At 47.6% G+C, this 15,509-nt stretch overlaps 1 protein-coding gene across 2 annotated transcripts in view; it reads left to right on the top strand.

The window, feature by feature from the left end:
* Positions 1–919: 919 nt before the first annotated feature.
* Positions 920–15,509, top strand: part of CRACR2B (calcium release activated channel regulator 2B) — a 55,573-nt gene continuing 40,983 nt past the window's right edge. For both annotated transcript variants that reach the window (XM_068399034.1, XM_068399035.1), the window contains exon 1: positions 920–988. The gene's annotated coding sequence lies outside the window, so the exon portion shown is untranslated. The remainder of the gene's footprint in view (positions 989–15,509) is intronic.

The raw sequence follows: 15,509 nt of genomic DNA, 5'->3' as shown, positions 1-15,509 counted from the left end.
TGGGGCTTTTAGGGCCTACTCTGAGGCCTACTTTTACTAAACTGTCTGGTATCAAAACAATTAGTAAAAAATTATTCACAAATTTGAAACTTCTGCAAGCCAGGGGCATGTCTTGGGGAAAGTGTGAACGCTGTCTCTTTCACCAGCTGGTGATGATACTGGCTGTTGTGTATCTGCCTGTTTCATTTAGGTATCAAGGCCTCCCCTGGTTAATCTCCAGTCGGGGCGCATGGAAACCGACAGCCCTTGGACTCTGCAGAAAGCCAGGGGCTTTCCTTGGTGTAAGCCCAGGGAGCCGAGCATTGCTCCTCTGGTGCTGCCAGCTGGGCTGCGGAGCTGGGATCCCCAGGGATGGGGAAAGTAACACCGCACGGGTTGGGGTTGTTACTGCAGGTGGCTGATAGGTGCTGCAGGGCTTGGGCTCTTTTTTTCTTTTTCCAGTCTTTTGACAGCAGTGAAGCATAGAGAGATACTTCATACGCTATCACAGGGCAGGCACGAGTGCGGTAATTGATATTATAGCATGCAGCTGAGAAAGCAAAGAGCTTTTTCACCTCTAATGGCAGCAAAACCCCAAACATCCCAACTGGGTGCCGTTAATCGCTGCAGTTGATCTTTCTTCCATAGAACAGCCCAGGCGCCGGGCGATGCCGGGCGAGCGGCTGCGAGCAGGGCTGGGTGCGCAAGCCCCAGCCTGCGGGTGCCGTGTCTTTTGGGAGGTGTCGGGGCGGGGGGTGGGTGTTGCTGCCTGTGCCGGGGACGGGAGGAGGCGGCCGGCGCGGGGCGCTGCCCCGGGCACCCCGCTGCCCGGCCCGGCGCAGCCCGCCCGCACGGCCGGTTTTCCCTCGCCCGCCCGCGGCCCCGCTCATTTCCGGGTCGGGGCCGCCTCCAGCGCTAGCGGCGGCTCCGCTCGCCCGCTCCCCCGGGCAGGGCGGCCGCGGGTGCCCGCTCCGTGCCGCGCTGGTCCGCTCCCCCGTTGCCGAATCAGGTAAGCGGTGTGAGGGGCTCCCCGGGCCGGGCAGCGCCGCCGGCGGCACTGACAGCAGCGGGGCGGGCGGGTGGGCTGAGAGCGCCTTGCCCCTGGGGACGGGTCCCCTCACCGCGGCGGCTGTCCCCCGCCGTTCGTGTGCGGCCGTCGGCGCCCTGGCCGCCGGTCAGGACCCCTCAGGGTCCCGAGCCTGTGGCGGGGAGCCGGCGAGGACCCGGCCGGTGAGGTGTTGGGGAGCGGCTGCCCCAGTGACGGGCCCTTGTAGCACCTTCGCCCTCGCCTCATTGGCCTCCCCTGTCCCTCCCCTGCGGCTGTGGGGAGAGGGGAGTGGAGGGCTGGGGGGCTTCTTGTGCTGCAGGGGTCCTCACCTGTCCAGGGCGACACACCTGTCTTATCCCTAGCTGTCGGTGGTCCCTTGCCAGCGAAGGACAGGTATGGAGGATCCAAGGCCACCTTCTCCACCACATGCTGCTCCTGAGATGGGGTTGTGGCCGTGGGACCGGGAGTGCTGCCCTGGTGGGGTCCCGGCTGGGGAGCTGCTGTCCCTTCTGTCTTCTCTCCTCCTCTGTTGCTCTGAAGTCTGCAGGCTCCTTTGAGATGAGGTCCAGGGGCTTTATTTTTTCTTTTTTTTTTCAGCATCTTCTATTCAGGGAATGTTCTTTCTTGCCACGATCCAGATGCAGATGACACTGCACAGTAAAGATGCTGCGGGTCCCTATAGCAGCTGCATTAGTGCTGTTTCTCCTCTTTGGAAGGAAAAAATACGAGAGCTTTCCCTCTTCTGACTGCAGCGTCTTTCTCTTTAACATCCTGTGCGCATGGGATGCACTTCAGTGAACTTGTGTGTCGAACCTCAGGTCCTTCCTGTAGGACTTCCTGAAAACAGCCAAGGGGAAAAGAGGCCAGTGATCGCCAGTATCAGACACAGAGACATGGCCATGCTCAGGAATATCCTGAGGAGGCAGGATAATCCAAACACACCTTGCTTGTTTAGGCATGACCCCTTGAGTCCTTGCTTATTCTGGTGGAGATGACGGCTGTTGTGCATCAAGGGGCTCAGAAAACTCGTAACTTCTAGCCTTGCCTTACCCAGGTTCAGTGGCAATTGCATCTTATTTTTCACATTCTAGAGCTATATTTATTTCTGAGGATCATATAAGCAGGTATATACAGATGAATATATATATACACACATCTCCTGAAGGCTAAGTGAATTACTTTTCTAGATCAAACAGATAATCAGTCTAGTCTGTCCTTTCACTCACCAATTCAGGTGGTCCAGAGGAGGTTCTGAGAAACTGCAATGGGCTGGAGTGGAGGAATCCTCTCTTTGCCAGGGCATCCTCCTACACAGAGACTGATGTGAGGCCTGAGGCATAAAATTTTAGGATCCTTCATAAGATGGTATAAAATCTCTCCAAAGCTACCTTGCTGGATAAAGAGTTTTATTCTCATTCTTCAGAGCATCACTCTTCTCTTGGTCTCTCTGCTGTGGCAAGCTAAGCTGGGTAGCATAAACTGTCCTATTGGAAAGTCTGCTTGGCTGTTTTGTCCCCATCAAATAGGAAGATTTCTCCCCCCCTTCCCAATTTGATGCATCTAATGAATCAAGACCCTACCATCTACTGATCTGAAGATTGTATTGTAAAGGAGGACTCCATGTAGGGCTGTCTTTAGCAGCACACAGATGGTGCTGGGGGTCTGCTGTGACTCGTGACTTTGCCAGGCAGCCTCAGAGAATAAACTAATGGGATGAGGACAACTGGCAGTAACATAAATCATATGGGCACAGCTCCAAGCACAATGTTCTTCATGGTCAGAGAGCTTTGCAGATATTGATCCTTACGTACAATAAACTAGGTTTGGTTTCCATAATATAGCCCACATGCTACTCACTGTCTACATCTTTTTGTTTTGATAAGGCTGCTCTGGGGAGTGCTCTGCTAATGTGCTGGCTTTCACTGAGCAGAGCAGTGTCTTCCCTGTTCCTGGGAGACGCCTCTGCTTGCTGTCCATGTAAAGTCTGAGGTGGAAATACTTGGTTTACTTGGAACAACTGAATCTTGAATGATCCATTTCATTGTTGCATCAAAAGAGCAGAATTGCCACAATTAGTAAGGCTTTCTGTCCTTTGCCACTGTGTATCCTCTGAGGTATGGATAGTGCAGCAGCCTGAAAGCGAGATGCTGTTGATGTTCGCATTATCCCTCTGATATTTTCCTAGCAGTATTCTCTTTTCCCCGTCCTGTATCCTAAAGCTTTATTTTCTTGGCCAATGCCGAGAAGGATTTCCCTATGCATGGACCTAATTGCACATTTTGCTAAGCAAACCTGACCTCTGCAGCTGTGCAACGGGCATTGGGGTGGATCCACTAAGTATTCCCTGCCTGCTTCTGTTGTGGTGAGGAGCACAATGTGCTCTTTTCAGGCCATGTGTTCAAAAGGTTTGCCAGCCCTAAGCTTTTAAAAACCATCAGCCAGACATTTTAAAAAAAAAGTGCCATGGAATGACATGGTTTTTTTTTAAAAAAAAATTATGTTCTTAATTTGCTTTCTCATGCAGATTTCTGATTATCTTGGAGATTTCTGCGTGTCTGTGTAGGCTGCCATGAATGCTTGGATCTCAGTATTTCACTTGAGTGCAGGACCTAGAGGCTTAAAGTGGAATAACAAATATTGTGAGCTTTGGGAGAAAACGATACCAAAGCTCAGGTTAATAGCTGTTGTGGGTTGTGTATATAGTTGTGGTGCTGTGGAAGTCTGGAGCCATGGTGGGCTTTCCCGTGCTTCATTCAGGTTGGGGTAACATGATTGGGAAGCCATATGGACTTTTTAGCCAAGTGTTTTTCGCTTAACCGTGTGTCACAGAGCACTAAAGCAGGAACAAATACTGTCATGTTCTCTTAGAGACTGTGACCTTAATCGTTGGTTTGTTTTGGAGGAAACGGGGTATGGTACAAGGCTCTGCAAGGTCACAGTGCTCTCACCTGGTTGGCATAACTGGAGGAAAATCTGTCAAGTAATAAGATTGAGAGCAAAGAGGCTTGTAACATCCCTGCTTTCTATCTAGTGAAGTGTGTGATTGCAGTTAATTTAGCAGAGATGTCATCTGAAGGAGGAGCTGTTGTCCCTGCTCCTGTGGTTTTAATCTCTGTGCCGGTACAAGACTTTGTATCACTTTTCTGCACCAGTTAACGGCCCCATCTATGTGGAAGGGACTGCCTGGTTCAGAAGGATGTTTGAGGATTACATACACCTGAAAGCCCTGCAGGAAAGGTTTGTGTTGTTCTGAGGATGGCAGGAGACCTCTAAAAACGTGATTGGGAGCCCCAAACCCGCTGTGGTGGTCCCGTGCTGTCTGGGCATAGGGCTGGCCCGAGTTTGTGATGCTGGTAAGATCCTGGCAGATGCCAAGATGTCACTGTTCACAGCAGATGATGTATTGTGGGCTGAGGCAACCTGCGTTTCTGAAGAGGAGATGAGAGCATGAGCCAGGGGAGAGCTCTTAAGACCTGTTCTGCAGCTTTTAGAAAGAATTAGCCTTTAGCACGTGTGCTGGATGAAGGCTAAAGCAATGCAGTGAAGGCTTGAAAAATGTGGAGTTCGGTTGTTGTAGCTGTGCAATCAAGGTAACAGTATCTAGCTGTTTATTGCTTCCGATCTCAAGCTCTTCAAAAGAATAACAAGCAGGATATCTGCAGACCTTTGGAGGAGTAGGACTGCTAGCTGTGTGGTGCTAAAAATAAAATTGTGGAATTTCTAACCATGTCATTTAGGCTATGGAAAGCAAACCTTTGGGGAAAAATCCAGCTATGTCTGGGCATAGCTAGGCAAGTCCAGCCTCTGGAAAAGGAGGGTTAGAAGCAGACCACAGGCTCACAGGCTAGCTGTAAGCCCTTGGCTGGGCATGGCAGGAGCTTGGGAGAGATGCAGGTGTGGGGAGGCACATCTGACGTGTAATACAGGAAAACATAGTGGCCCTCACTGTTATAGTAGCTGAACACCTCTTCATCTCATTCAGCAAAATATCTCTGAGTAAGAGTAGTGCTTTTATCTGCCTCAGTTTCCCCTCTGTAAAATGAAGAGGATGGAACCGAGCTCATCTCCAGCTGGGAATTTAAGCTGTGGGTGACCTGTATGTTGACAGCATGATGGATGTTGAAGTCTTCTCTCCGGACAAATGGTCTGACTCCCTGTAAAATAAAATTGACGGCCTTATCTGTTGGCAAGGACTAGCATGGTTGTATTGTTTCTAGGGAAGGTGAGCTGTATGCCTGTGCTAGCAGCTGAGGTGAAGGTGAGATGAGATGTGTAAATATTGCTGAGCCTTCTTTTCCCCATAACTCTTGCTTGTGGACTAAATGCCTGGTTGGTTGTGGGGTGGGGCAGGCCAGCACTGGTGTGAATCCATCCCGCTCTGGTGTGAATTGCTGCAGGCTGAAGCCCCTGGCCTCTGCCCAGCTCCCGGCCTCTGCCCAGCTCCCCTCCTTGGCAGGTGCAGAGCTGCTGAGCTTTGCCCAAGAAGGAAGCTGTCATTGTTGCTTAGATAAGATAAAGCATGACCAAATCCTTGTTACCCTCAGCAGGCGTGGCTAGATGCTGTCTGGGATTTGTGCACCTCCAAGAAATAGCCAAGCATTGCAGCTGTGGGGAGGGTTGCAAAGCATCTTTAAAATGTGGAGGCTTGGTGGTGGAGCCCAAAAGGGAAGGAGGGTGCAACCCAAGGAGACAGCAAGGGCCTGAGGGGTGTGAGTGAAGAACCAGCCACCAAATAGCCCTGTGGGCAGAAAGACTTCTGCTGTGTGTTCCTGTGCCTGTGTCCTACTGTGGACTCTGGGGTTGATGTTGCTCCGTGAGCAGCTTCATGAGCTCGGTGCCCTCTGAGCAGGGCTCTGCGGGTGCCCTGGTGTCCGGCAGGGCTGAGGACCTCTTCAGCAGCAGCGCTGCTGGGCGTGGGGCTGGCCCAAGTTTGTGATGCTGGTAAGATCCTGGCAGATGCCAAGATGTCACTGTTCAAAAACCTATCATGTTTTTGAAATTCAAAGGTGTCTGTTGTTCTGAACTGTGCCCTTCTGAGATCACAGAACTAGGAAAAGAATTCTGATTTATTGGCAAGAAAAAGGACACATGAGGTTGCCCCCACAAATGTACACATTTCTTCCCTTGCACGCTTTGCTCCTGTGCTTGAGAGCTGCCTTCCATCCTCCTTACCCTCTTTGCCTCTTAAAGGAGTTTGCCATATCTCTGCTCTATCCTTCCTCCCTTCCAGACACACAGCCAGAGGAGTAATCCTCTGCTCCAATACAGATGCACAAACCTCTTTGATTTAATGTGTTTCCGATGGCAAAAAAAGTGTCTTTCGCTTCCCATGCAAATTTGGTTGCTCAGTCAAAGCTGCTAAATGCAAATGGACCACTTGTAGCTGTTCTTTCTGGGAAGAGTGGTGTGGGCTTTATGTAAAGCAGGAAGATAAGACCTCAGGAGCCTGGAGAGCAGAGCAATATGCAGATTTGTGCTGGAGAGAGATCAGCATGGCTGTAGTTCGTTCACAACCTGTTTCTGGACTTGAGGTGGGATGCTGGGTAGGGGGATATTTCAGGCTGTCAGTATCAAAGAAATAAGCATTTATAGAAATGGATTGACAGTTACTAGTTATGGGTGTGTGGGGGTTGGTCAGTTATTCTGTCCCCTCTCTCCTTATCACCTCCCTGCTGCATCCAAGTGCAGAACCGGCGCCGACTGCAACTTGGTGACTCAACCCGTTCTGACGCCTGGGTTCTTTTTCCTCTGTTCAGGTTGGGCAAATAACGTTCAGTCTGTAATCATGGTTGAGAGCTCTTACTATTGCCCTAGATATGGGGAGCTGTAATGATGCTTAGATTGGCTTAATCCAATTCAATCTGAAAATCCACTTCTCTGAACAATAAATGTTGTGTGTGGGGGGTGGTATTCAAGTATCTTTACTAAATGAAAAACCTTTTTGGCATCAGTGGATGAAGGCTTTTTCTTTTCAACGTGTACCACTAAATACACAGGATGTGCAGTATGGTTGGATTAGCTTTACTATGGGAACCGTAACTTTTTGCATTTCCTGGCCTTTATCCATGTAACCCTAATGATTCATTAATGTGGCTCCAAAATGCTATTTATTTTTTTGTGTTTGGTAAGCTTTTGTGTTCTGGTCAGTACTAAGAGAGGCTATATAAAGGACCCCAGGAGGAGATCAGAGACAGGACAGGCTGCGAGGTCCAGAAGAGCAGTTTGCTCCTTTTTTTGTGATGTTCTAGCAGCCTCACAGCCGAGACCATGGTTCAGTGTTAAGCATCACCTCTGCAGCAACAGCAAACAAAACGGTGAGTAAACTCTCCTGCTCAGGGGCAGGTTACTCACTTGTTCTGGGTTTGCTTGGGTTTGTTTGCCTCAGCTACACAGCTAGAGCCTGCCCCAAAGGATGTGTGGTCCTGGGGCTGAGGCAAAGCTGAGACTGTGAGGAGTGGAGAGGTGATCGTCTTGGTCTGGGAGGAGCAGAGCTGCCCTCTGGCAGCAGAGAGCCCTCCCAGACAGCTTGGAGGAGCTCGCTGGTTCCATTAAATCTGTATTAAAGATAAGTGTGGTCGTTTGTAGCGCTCTTCATGTCCATTTTTCAGTCTGGGGTTTGAAATAACCATCTTAAAATACATAGGGAAGGACTCGTCTTTACCTTTGCTTTCTGCAGGTCCCATCATCGCTTGCTGCTGGGAGGATGAGGCTGTTGTAGCTCCTCTGTTTGCAGGTTGATGAGGTCTCCACTGTTCAGATACCAGCTGGAGTCTTCTCAGTGGGAACTGGTGGAAGAGTGGTTTTTGCTCTCTGTAGGGGCTGGGCTTGCCCGCTTGTGACTTGTATGGCAAAGCTTGTTTGCTGGGCAAATATTATCCTTGAGGGCTGACACGAAGAGGCATTTGGGGCAGGGGTGAGCAAAGGGGACAATACCATACCAGGTGACAAAGAGCCAGCCTGCCAGGGTCTCAATGTGCTCTTTTTTTCTTTTCTTTGTCAGCTTCCAAGAGGTCCTCAGGCCCAACCAGTGGGACCTGACACAGCTGAGGGCAACTTCATGCTGCCTGGGGGCCCTGCAGCTGCCATTTAGGGATGCATCCCCATCAGTATCTCCAACAGTCAGCAGACAGGTGTGGCTTTGCTTCCTTTTGGTGGTGCTGTGGGATAGAGGAATGCTTTGGTCAGTGGCAAGATAGAGGGTGGCATCGCTGGCTGCTTTAGTGAGAAAGTCCTGGGGTGTGCACCCCACCCCTGGGGGGTGTTTTACGGTGCTTTGGGAAGATGCTTCTTGCAGTGTCATCTTGGGCTTTACCTTTGTTTTTTCCTAAGCTCTCCATGCTTCTCTTTGTGAAACAGGTTGCCAGCTATGTAAAAGTGGAATTAAACTTGAGGCAGGATTCATAGGGGTAGTTTCCAGCCCTGCCCTTCTTGAAATTGGATGTGAGGTAGGCAGCAAGCTACCTACAAGCACAGCTAGTTTCTCAGGGAGGATAAGTTCAGCATGAGACAAGGGATCATCTGTTTTCTTAACACTTCTTCCCCTCTTGCCTGAGGCAGCTCAGAAACAAGCCCTTCTCATTCACAGCTGTTTGCCAGGCAGGGTTACAAGGAACTTACCTTGGGAGCTTAATGGCAGTTTTTCTTGTGCTTTCTGAACCGATGGCTGCTAGCCTATGTTGGAAAGGGGATGAGATGCATAGGGAGCATTGCAAACCACACCTCCTAGCTTGGACCTGCTCTGATACTCTATTTACAGTGGCGGTGTTCATTCTCTGCTAGCTTTTTGCTGTGGAATATACTGCTGGTTCCAGGGAAGGGGAGTGATACTGTCCTCCTGCTTGAGGTATGTGGGGACACCTGCAGAGAGAGAAAACGAGGTTGTGTAACAGGGTGGAGGGGAGGGAAGAAAGTGTCTGTCTTCTGGGCAAGGGATTATTTGAGTAGAAGGAAGCCTGAACAAGACTGGGAGTTACTGTGTCTCAGCAGAGTTTCTCCCTAGGAGCTTTCTGTTCCGGCTTCCTGCTTTTGCTTTAAAGCAGCAGCGTAGAAACAGGGCAGAGACTCAGAGTGCAGTGGCATTGTATAGCACTGCAGACAACCGTTGTTATTCCCCTGACGGAAGAGGGAAAATTTATTGATTGGTTTTCAAGAGCTGGAGGTGCTTAATTAATAGATGGTTAATGCTTCAGTTTGGATCACCCGTCTTTGCAAGTGTTGAGCTGAAGAAACTTGCTCTCAGTTCTGATGTGGTTCTGCAGGTCGCTTAACTAATTCTAGTAAGTCACTGGTTTGGGAAACTGCTGATTTAGAGTAATAGCTGCTATGGTTACATTTTCAAATGTAAAGGGGAAAAAGTACATGCTTAGAATATGTGGGATTGTGCTGTTTTCTTATGAAATGGATGTCTTGAGCTGGTTAGATTAAAAACTAAGGATTTTCTGCTGCATACTTTGTGAAGACTTAGAAATTTTTCTTTAAAAATATTTGTCAAGAAATTTTCCACTATCTCTCATAAGCAGACCTATTCCCTCCCCCCCACCTTTTCTGTAATCCTACATCAGTGTTGCTGCTGTGGGCTTCTGACTCAGTGACACCTTTTGTCAGAGGGAAATATTCCCCCCCGCCAGTAATTTCACCTTTCCCAGAACAGTCGTACAAGTTGAACAGAAGCACCTCTCGGACAGCATCCGCTTCCAAGTTTGCTTCAAATGCTGTTCCTTATGTTGATTGCTCCTTGCACTAAGCTGTGCTTCGTACGCAGGGAACGTGTGCCCTTCAGTTGCAAGAGTTATCCCACTTTGTGGAGGAGCAGTTCAGGGCCTGTGGCTGCTCAAAACGTTCTTTGGTTTCCTGTCGTGTAGAAATCTGAGGCTTTTAGTATTTTGTTGTGATTGTCCCCCCAAAAGAAAGGGAGAGGATATTTCTGGTATCTTGTATGAGATCCTGGAATTCTTGGACATTCAGACTGATCCTCTCTCTTTAGGGAGAGGAAGTGATGACTCCCTGGATCCAAGACTTCACCTGTGGCCCTCTCAATGATCCGACAGCCAAGTGGTGTCTTTAGTCAGGGCATGGATTTCATCCTTTTTCAGTGCACAGATTACACTGGCTTTTCAGGAATGGTGTTTTGCATAGCACAGCCAGCACCTCCTTAGCACACAGGAAGGGGTGAATCTTTACCTTTGTACCCACTGTTAGGGTGGATCCTTAGCTGAGAGGTAACCAAGTGTCACGCAGCTATGCGTATGGCCATTTTTATCTCTGTGAGGCAGAGAATGGGTTAACTGTCTTCTTGGAAATTGGCTTCACCCAGCTGCCTCAGCTCTGTTTGTTGTTTTAATAGCATTTGCAGAAAGGTCAAACTGTCCATGGGTCCCATACATCGCTCCTGGGCAAAACCAATACATCACCAGCCACGGAGAGACTTCTCCAGGGAGTTGTGGTGCCTGGAAGTCCTTTCCATACCTATTCCTACTTGTTAATCTTTGCAAACTGTTTTTTGTCCTTTAAGTACACCTCGCAGATTCAGAGTAGTGAGGTAAAGCTTCTCCCCCGGTTGCAGGAAAGGGTATGGAGGTGAGATCACTGTGTCCAAGAGTCTACTGTTCCACTATTCTCAAGAGACTGGAGGTGAATTTCCTGGGATGAGGAAAAGATGGTTGAACTTCATGCATCCCCCTGCAGCTGTAGCCCTCTGGATGAGGAGGTTTCGAATGCTGCAGAGAACTTGCTGGCTCAGCTGGAGAAGAAATCAGTCTATCACATGTATTCATTATGCAGTGTGAGTGGGTGCTTTACCAAAAAGAAGTTTCTCCTTTGAAAGGGGATTGGGTGGTCTGATGTTCTGGTTTGGTATTTTATGTGTGCGTGGTGGCGAAGCTATTTGAGGACAACAAAAGGGTATGAATTTTTGTTTGTATGAGGTTGATTTCAAGATCAAGGATCTTGATCAACAAAGATAAAGCTCTTGCCCCACTTCTGTGAACTTACACCTGTGGTACTCCAGGTGAGATGGGATTGCTGCAGGATTTTTAGCCTTTGCACAAAGAGGGCACTGAAGCAGCGGAGGAAATCTTGCAGCTGGCCAGGAAGGCCTTGAGCTCAGGACAGTGGGTGGCTTTTGGGAAGTTTAATGAAGAAGTGACACAAGTTTGGGAGCCAGCTAGAGGCAGCAGTCAACACCTTTCTCGTTCAGCATCCTGAGGTTGTGTGGCAGAGAGATCATCCTCCACAAAGCTAACACCAGTTGTCTCCCTTTCTTACAACAGAGGTGAGAACTAGTGAAAGGATGCCTAGAGAGGGTGACTGACTTACACAGTGACTCTGCTGGACAAGTGCGCTTAGGTAACAGCAGCCCAGGAGGGTTCCTGCTGAGGTCAGACAAGGTGCGTGGCTGTCAGAGAGAGATTCAGCTTGTTGGAAAGGAAAATCTTTGTTCTGGTATTACATAGACAGCTAGAATCTGAGGACTCAAAGGGAGGTCTGAGTTGAATTTGGCACCCAAGTTATGGGTCTGATGGCAGTGATAGTTGTGGGAAGAAGCCTGACTTTGGCTGTTGGAGTACCAAGTCCAGTTCATAGGACTGTCCTTGGTGAAAATGCAGCAAATGCTGTGATCCTTTTGGCAGAAGACTCCGTGTACTTTGAGGGTGGTTCCTGCAATGAGAAAGCAGCCTCTATTCATGCTGAAGAACAGCCAGGCTGAACCAGCACCGTGCCTCCAACAGCAGCTAATGGCATATACCCTGTCTTCCCAGCATAAATGTGTAACAATACTTTCTAGTACACTCTTTTGGCTGTTTGTGGCTCAGAAAAGTTTCACCAAAACAGATATTTTGTGCAATAGTCCTTTATGGACAAACTCAGGGAAGAAAAAACCAGCCATTTCTGCAGCCCATGAATGCCTGTGACATCCTCAGCATCCTGTGTCATCCAGTCCTATCTTTAATGGTTTGCAGAGGAGTGCTTCCTCCTGTTTGATGTGCGAGTGCCACCACCCAGTTTTATCTGAGGCTCCTGGATTCTCTTCTTAAAGAAGACAGTGACTGGGGACATTTCTTCACTATCTCTGCCATTCAGGAATTGGTTACACTGGCAACTCCACAAAACCCAAATTTTTATATTTGAAGCTTTTTGTATCCATTAGAAGCTTTTATCCATGTATTCAACAAATGGATGTTTCTGCATATATAATTTTGCCCTTCAAGGACACTGATGGAGTGTGTCTAGCTCTCCACCAGCACAGGACTGAGGGATGCCTCCTTTCAGCGTGAATTTTCTGTGCAGGACACCAAGTGTGGTTGCATTCCTGAGGGCAGGGGAAGAGCCTTGTGTACCGGTGGCCCTGCTGCTCTCAGGGTGTGAAAGGAGTCTCCACAGCAGCATTTCTGCTGACATGTCCTTGCTGAGCTGCAGCAGCCAAGGTGGTGCTCATCACATGTCAAGTGTTCCTCATGACATCTTAGCTGTTCTATAACTAGTGGCAGAAGCCCAGCAGAAGCACACTGACTTCTGGTTGTTGTCTCTGGTACAACTTGCTCTGCATGCAAGTGCTTGCTTTGCTAAAGGGGCTGGTAAGGCAGGAGGAAATTGCCAGCAACGTTCAATTAAACAAGCTTCGGAGCTGCCCTGGATTTATGTAATTTCCTGTTAAGACTATTTGAAAAGCTTTGAATGCCAGCTTAGATCTAGAGCTTGTCTTCCTTATGGGGTGTTCTTGCCTGCTGTACCGGCCCTTGGAAAAGAGGAGTAGAAGAGTGCAGGGATCTCCTTTGCCTGGGTTCCCAGTGCTCAGTGTTCACTTTGAATCAAAAATGATCCAGCGTGTCTGATGTCAAGTGCCAAGTTCTCTGTCTTTTCTCCTTCTTTTCCCACATCTGGGCTGGGAAAAAAAGTTTGTTTGCCTCCTGCATACCTGCCTTGCCAGTAGGTATCACCAGCAGAACACTTACTCTGCAGTCAACATGCTTGGTGTTACACAGGCATGATCTACCTACTGATTGCTGAACTCAAAGCAGCGTCTACCTTCAACATCACAACACTGTTAGCAGTGTTCAGCTAACACAAATAAAGGCTGTATTTTCTCTTCACAGCTATAATATCCTGTCTTTCTCAATTATTTTCTTGAGCTGATTGCCTTGGTCCTCTAACAACTGCATATTTGTGGTAGAACATTAACAGCAGTGGCATCAGTGGGAAACTTGATACTGCTCGGAGCCTTTTCTACTTGACTAAATGAATGATATCTACTTATTTACTTACTTGCTGGCTAACCATGTCCTTTATGGATGTGCAGCATGATCTACAGCCTATGGAAATACAATGAATTATTCTTCTTGAAGCCAAAGGGTACAATATTGCTGTTTTTTCCATTACATGAGATGAATCCTTATGTTGTATTGTATGAGATGTTGCAATGTTCTGTATCTTTAAAAAAAAAAAAAGTTGTTTCATGAAACCTGTAAGCCTTTATAAAGTGAAGGAATTCGTAAAAATGAGTTGTTTTTAAACTAGCTGTTGCAATTTGTCATGTCTTATTGCAGGTGTGCTCTTTATTTTCTGAAAAATCAGCTGTGTGCTAGTTATATTGACAGATCCAAGACCATTAGCTGTTTATGGAAAAAATGTGGTTTGGATTTTGTGTTTAATTGCTGAGAATTAACTCTTGGCCCAAATATCATTAGAGGAAAAACTGATGCTTTCTCTCTTCACTCCCCAAGCAAAACAACGCAACAAAGCCAAAACCCCGATTAGTAGGAGAGGTTCCAGTGCAAACACGCGCCCTCAGTGTTTGCAGTGCCAATGCTGTGACACTGTGCCAGTGTGAGAGAGCTGCAAAGTGTCGCTGGGTTGCGATGGGCATGGCTGGGGAATGGCGTGTCGGTGTGATGAAGGGTTTGTGGCAATTTCTGGGGGAAAGAATATTGTTTTGGTATGTCGTGGATACTTGTCTGGGTTGAAGACTTATTACACTGATGGTTCTTGGCATGTGTTGGTGCTTTCTGTTATGTTCTTGAGTTGGGAAGGATCAGTGAGTGCAGTTTTAAGAAGTTTATTTGTTCACGTCTTGAAATAAAAAAAGAGAACTGTTAGCAATCTCGAGTTGCTTGCAGATAGGAGCATAGAGTCTGCATCAAACAAGTTTCTCCATGGCAAGTTTTTTTTGGCAAAGATTAAGAGGTTGGTATGACAAGTCATAAAGAAGTGTTCATCTTTGATGAACTTCAGTGAGGGAAACAGTGAATTGCAGCAGAGCACCTTTTTTAAGATGCTATTCAGAATGATGGGGCGCCTTGAAGCTGTCGGTGTTTCTGGGATATACCTCTCTATCATACTGGCATATCCTATGATGAAGTCATCCATCAATATTGCAGCATGGGTTAGCTCAGGGCTATCAAGCTGGGCTAATCTCCTGCTGAGTAAACACCACAAAGGTTCCTGGATTCGTTCCTGTTTCCTTAAAGGGATACAATCAAGTGCAGCCAATTAAAAGAGAGAGACTGAAGTGCAACTCTAGATATTACATCTGATTTCAGGCGCTCTGCCCAGGGTGTGTATGGGTTTTCTTACGGTTTTTTTGAAGAAAAAAACTCTTGTGCAACAATTGATGTTTTTCTAATTTTTCAGTGTATTTTTTTCCTGCTGTTCCCTTTGAGAAGGGAGAACCCAACAACCACCCAAACAAATTCCAAACAATGGAAACAAGTTTCGTAGAGAAGGGAAAGAGCAAAATTAATTTGTAACAAAGTATACTGAGAAATAACTCTCTTCTTTCTGCTCTCCTCCCAGCCTTTTCACGCACTGTGGCAGAGCCTTTTAAAACAGTTTCCACCAAATGGGTGCCCAGTCCTCCTCCTCCTCCTCCTCTGAGCAACTTTTGGAAATTCAGCCTGTGTGGAAGCAAGTTTGGCATGGGGGTCAGTGTTGTTCCCTGGCCAGAGCCCTGCTCTGCCTTCATCTGGTCAGATTTGTATGGCTGTAATTTTGTCAATGCATTTAGAATATGTGCTTTTTGTATGCAACTAGGATAGTAATTGTAAATATGTGTATTTGATCACTGAATCTCACAGTACTATAAAATCTGGGATGTGTAGATGTGACTGTGTACTATAAGGAGCACTTTTCTGGTAATTATTTGCTTTCAAAACATTGGGAGAGAAAAGAAAGTAGAATGAACAGAGCAAGTGGCATATGTTTGATATAAAGTGGTGTAAGGACCTGTGAAGCTTTTATTGCCCTTCTCTTTTACAATGTACCTGTTACTCAGCTGTTCCTGAGTGATGTTCCCATTCCATGAGCAAGCAACAAATGCTTTGTACTACCGCATCGTGGTGTGCTTCTGCTGTGCGTTTGTAATTTGCTGAAGCAACAGGCTTCTGCTGCAGGGATCCCTTACCCCAGCCCTTCATCTCCTTCTCTTTGTGTAATGTCCTCTCATGCATGGGATCAAACCTGTCTCATTCAGCATATGCGTCAAGAGCAT

The sequence above is a fragment of the Nyctibius grandis genome, chromosome 4 (genome assembly GCF_013368605.1).
Source record: "Nyctibius grandis isolate bNycGra1 chromosome 4, bNycGra1.pri, whole genome shotgun sequence".
In the NCBI taxonomy this organism is placed as follows: domain Eukaryota; kingdom Metazoa; phylum Chordata; class Aves; order Nyctibiiformes; family Nyctibiidae; genus Nyctibius; species Nyctibius grandis.
Note: the sequence above shows the minus strand (reverse complement) of the source record. Positions and strands in the feature narration are given on the sequence as shown.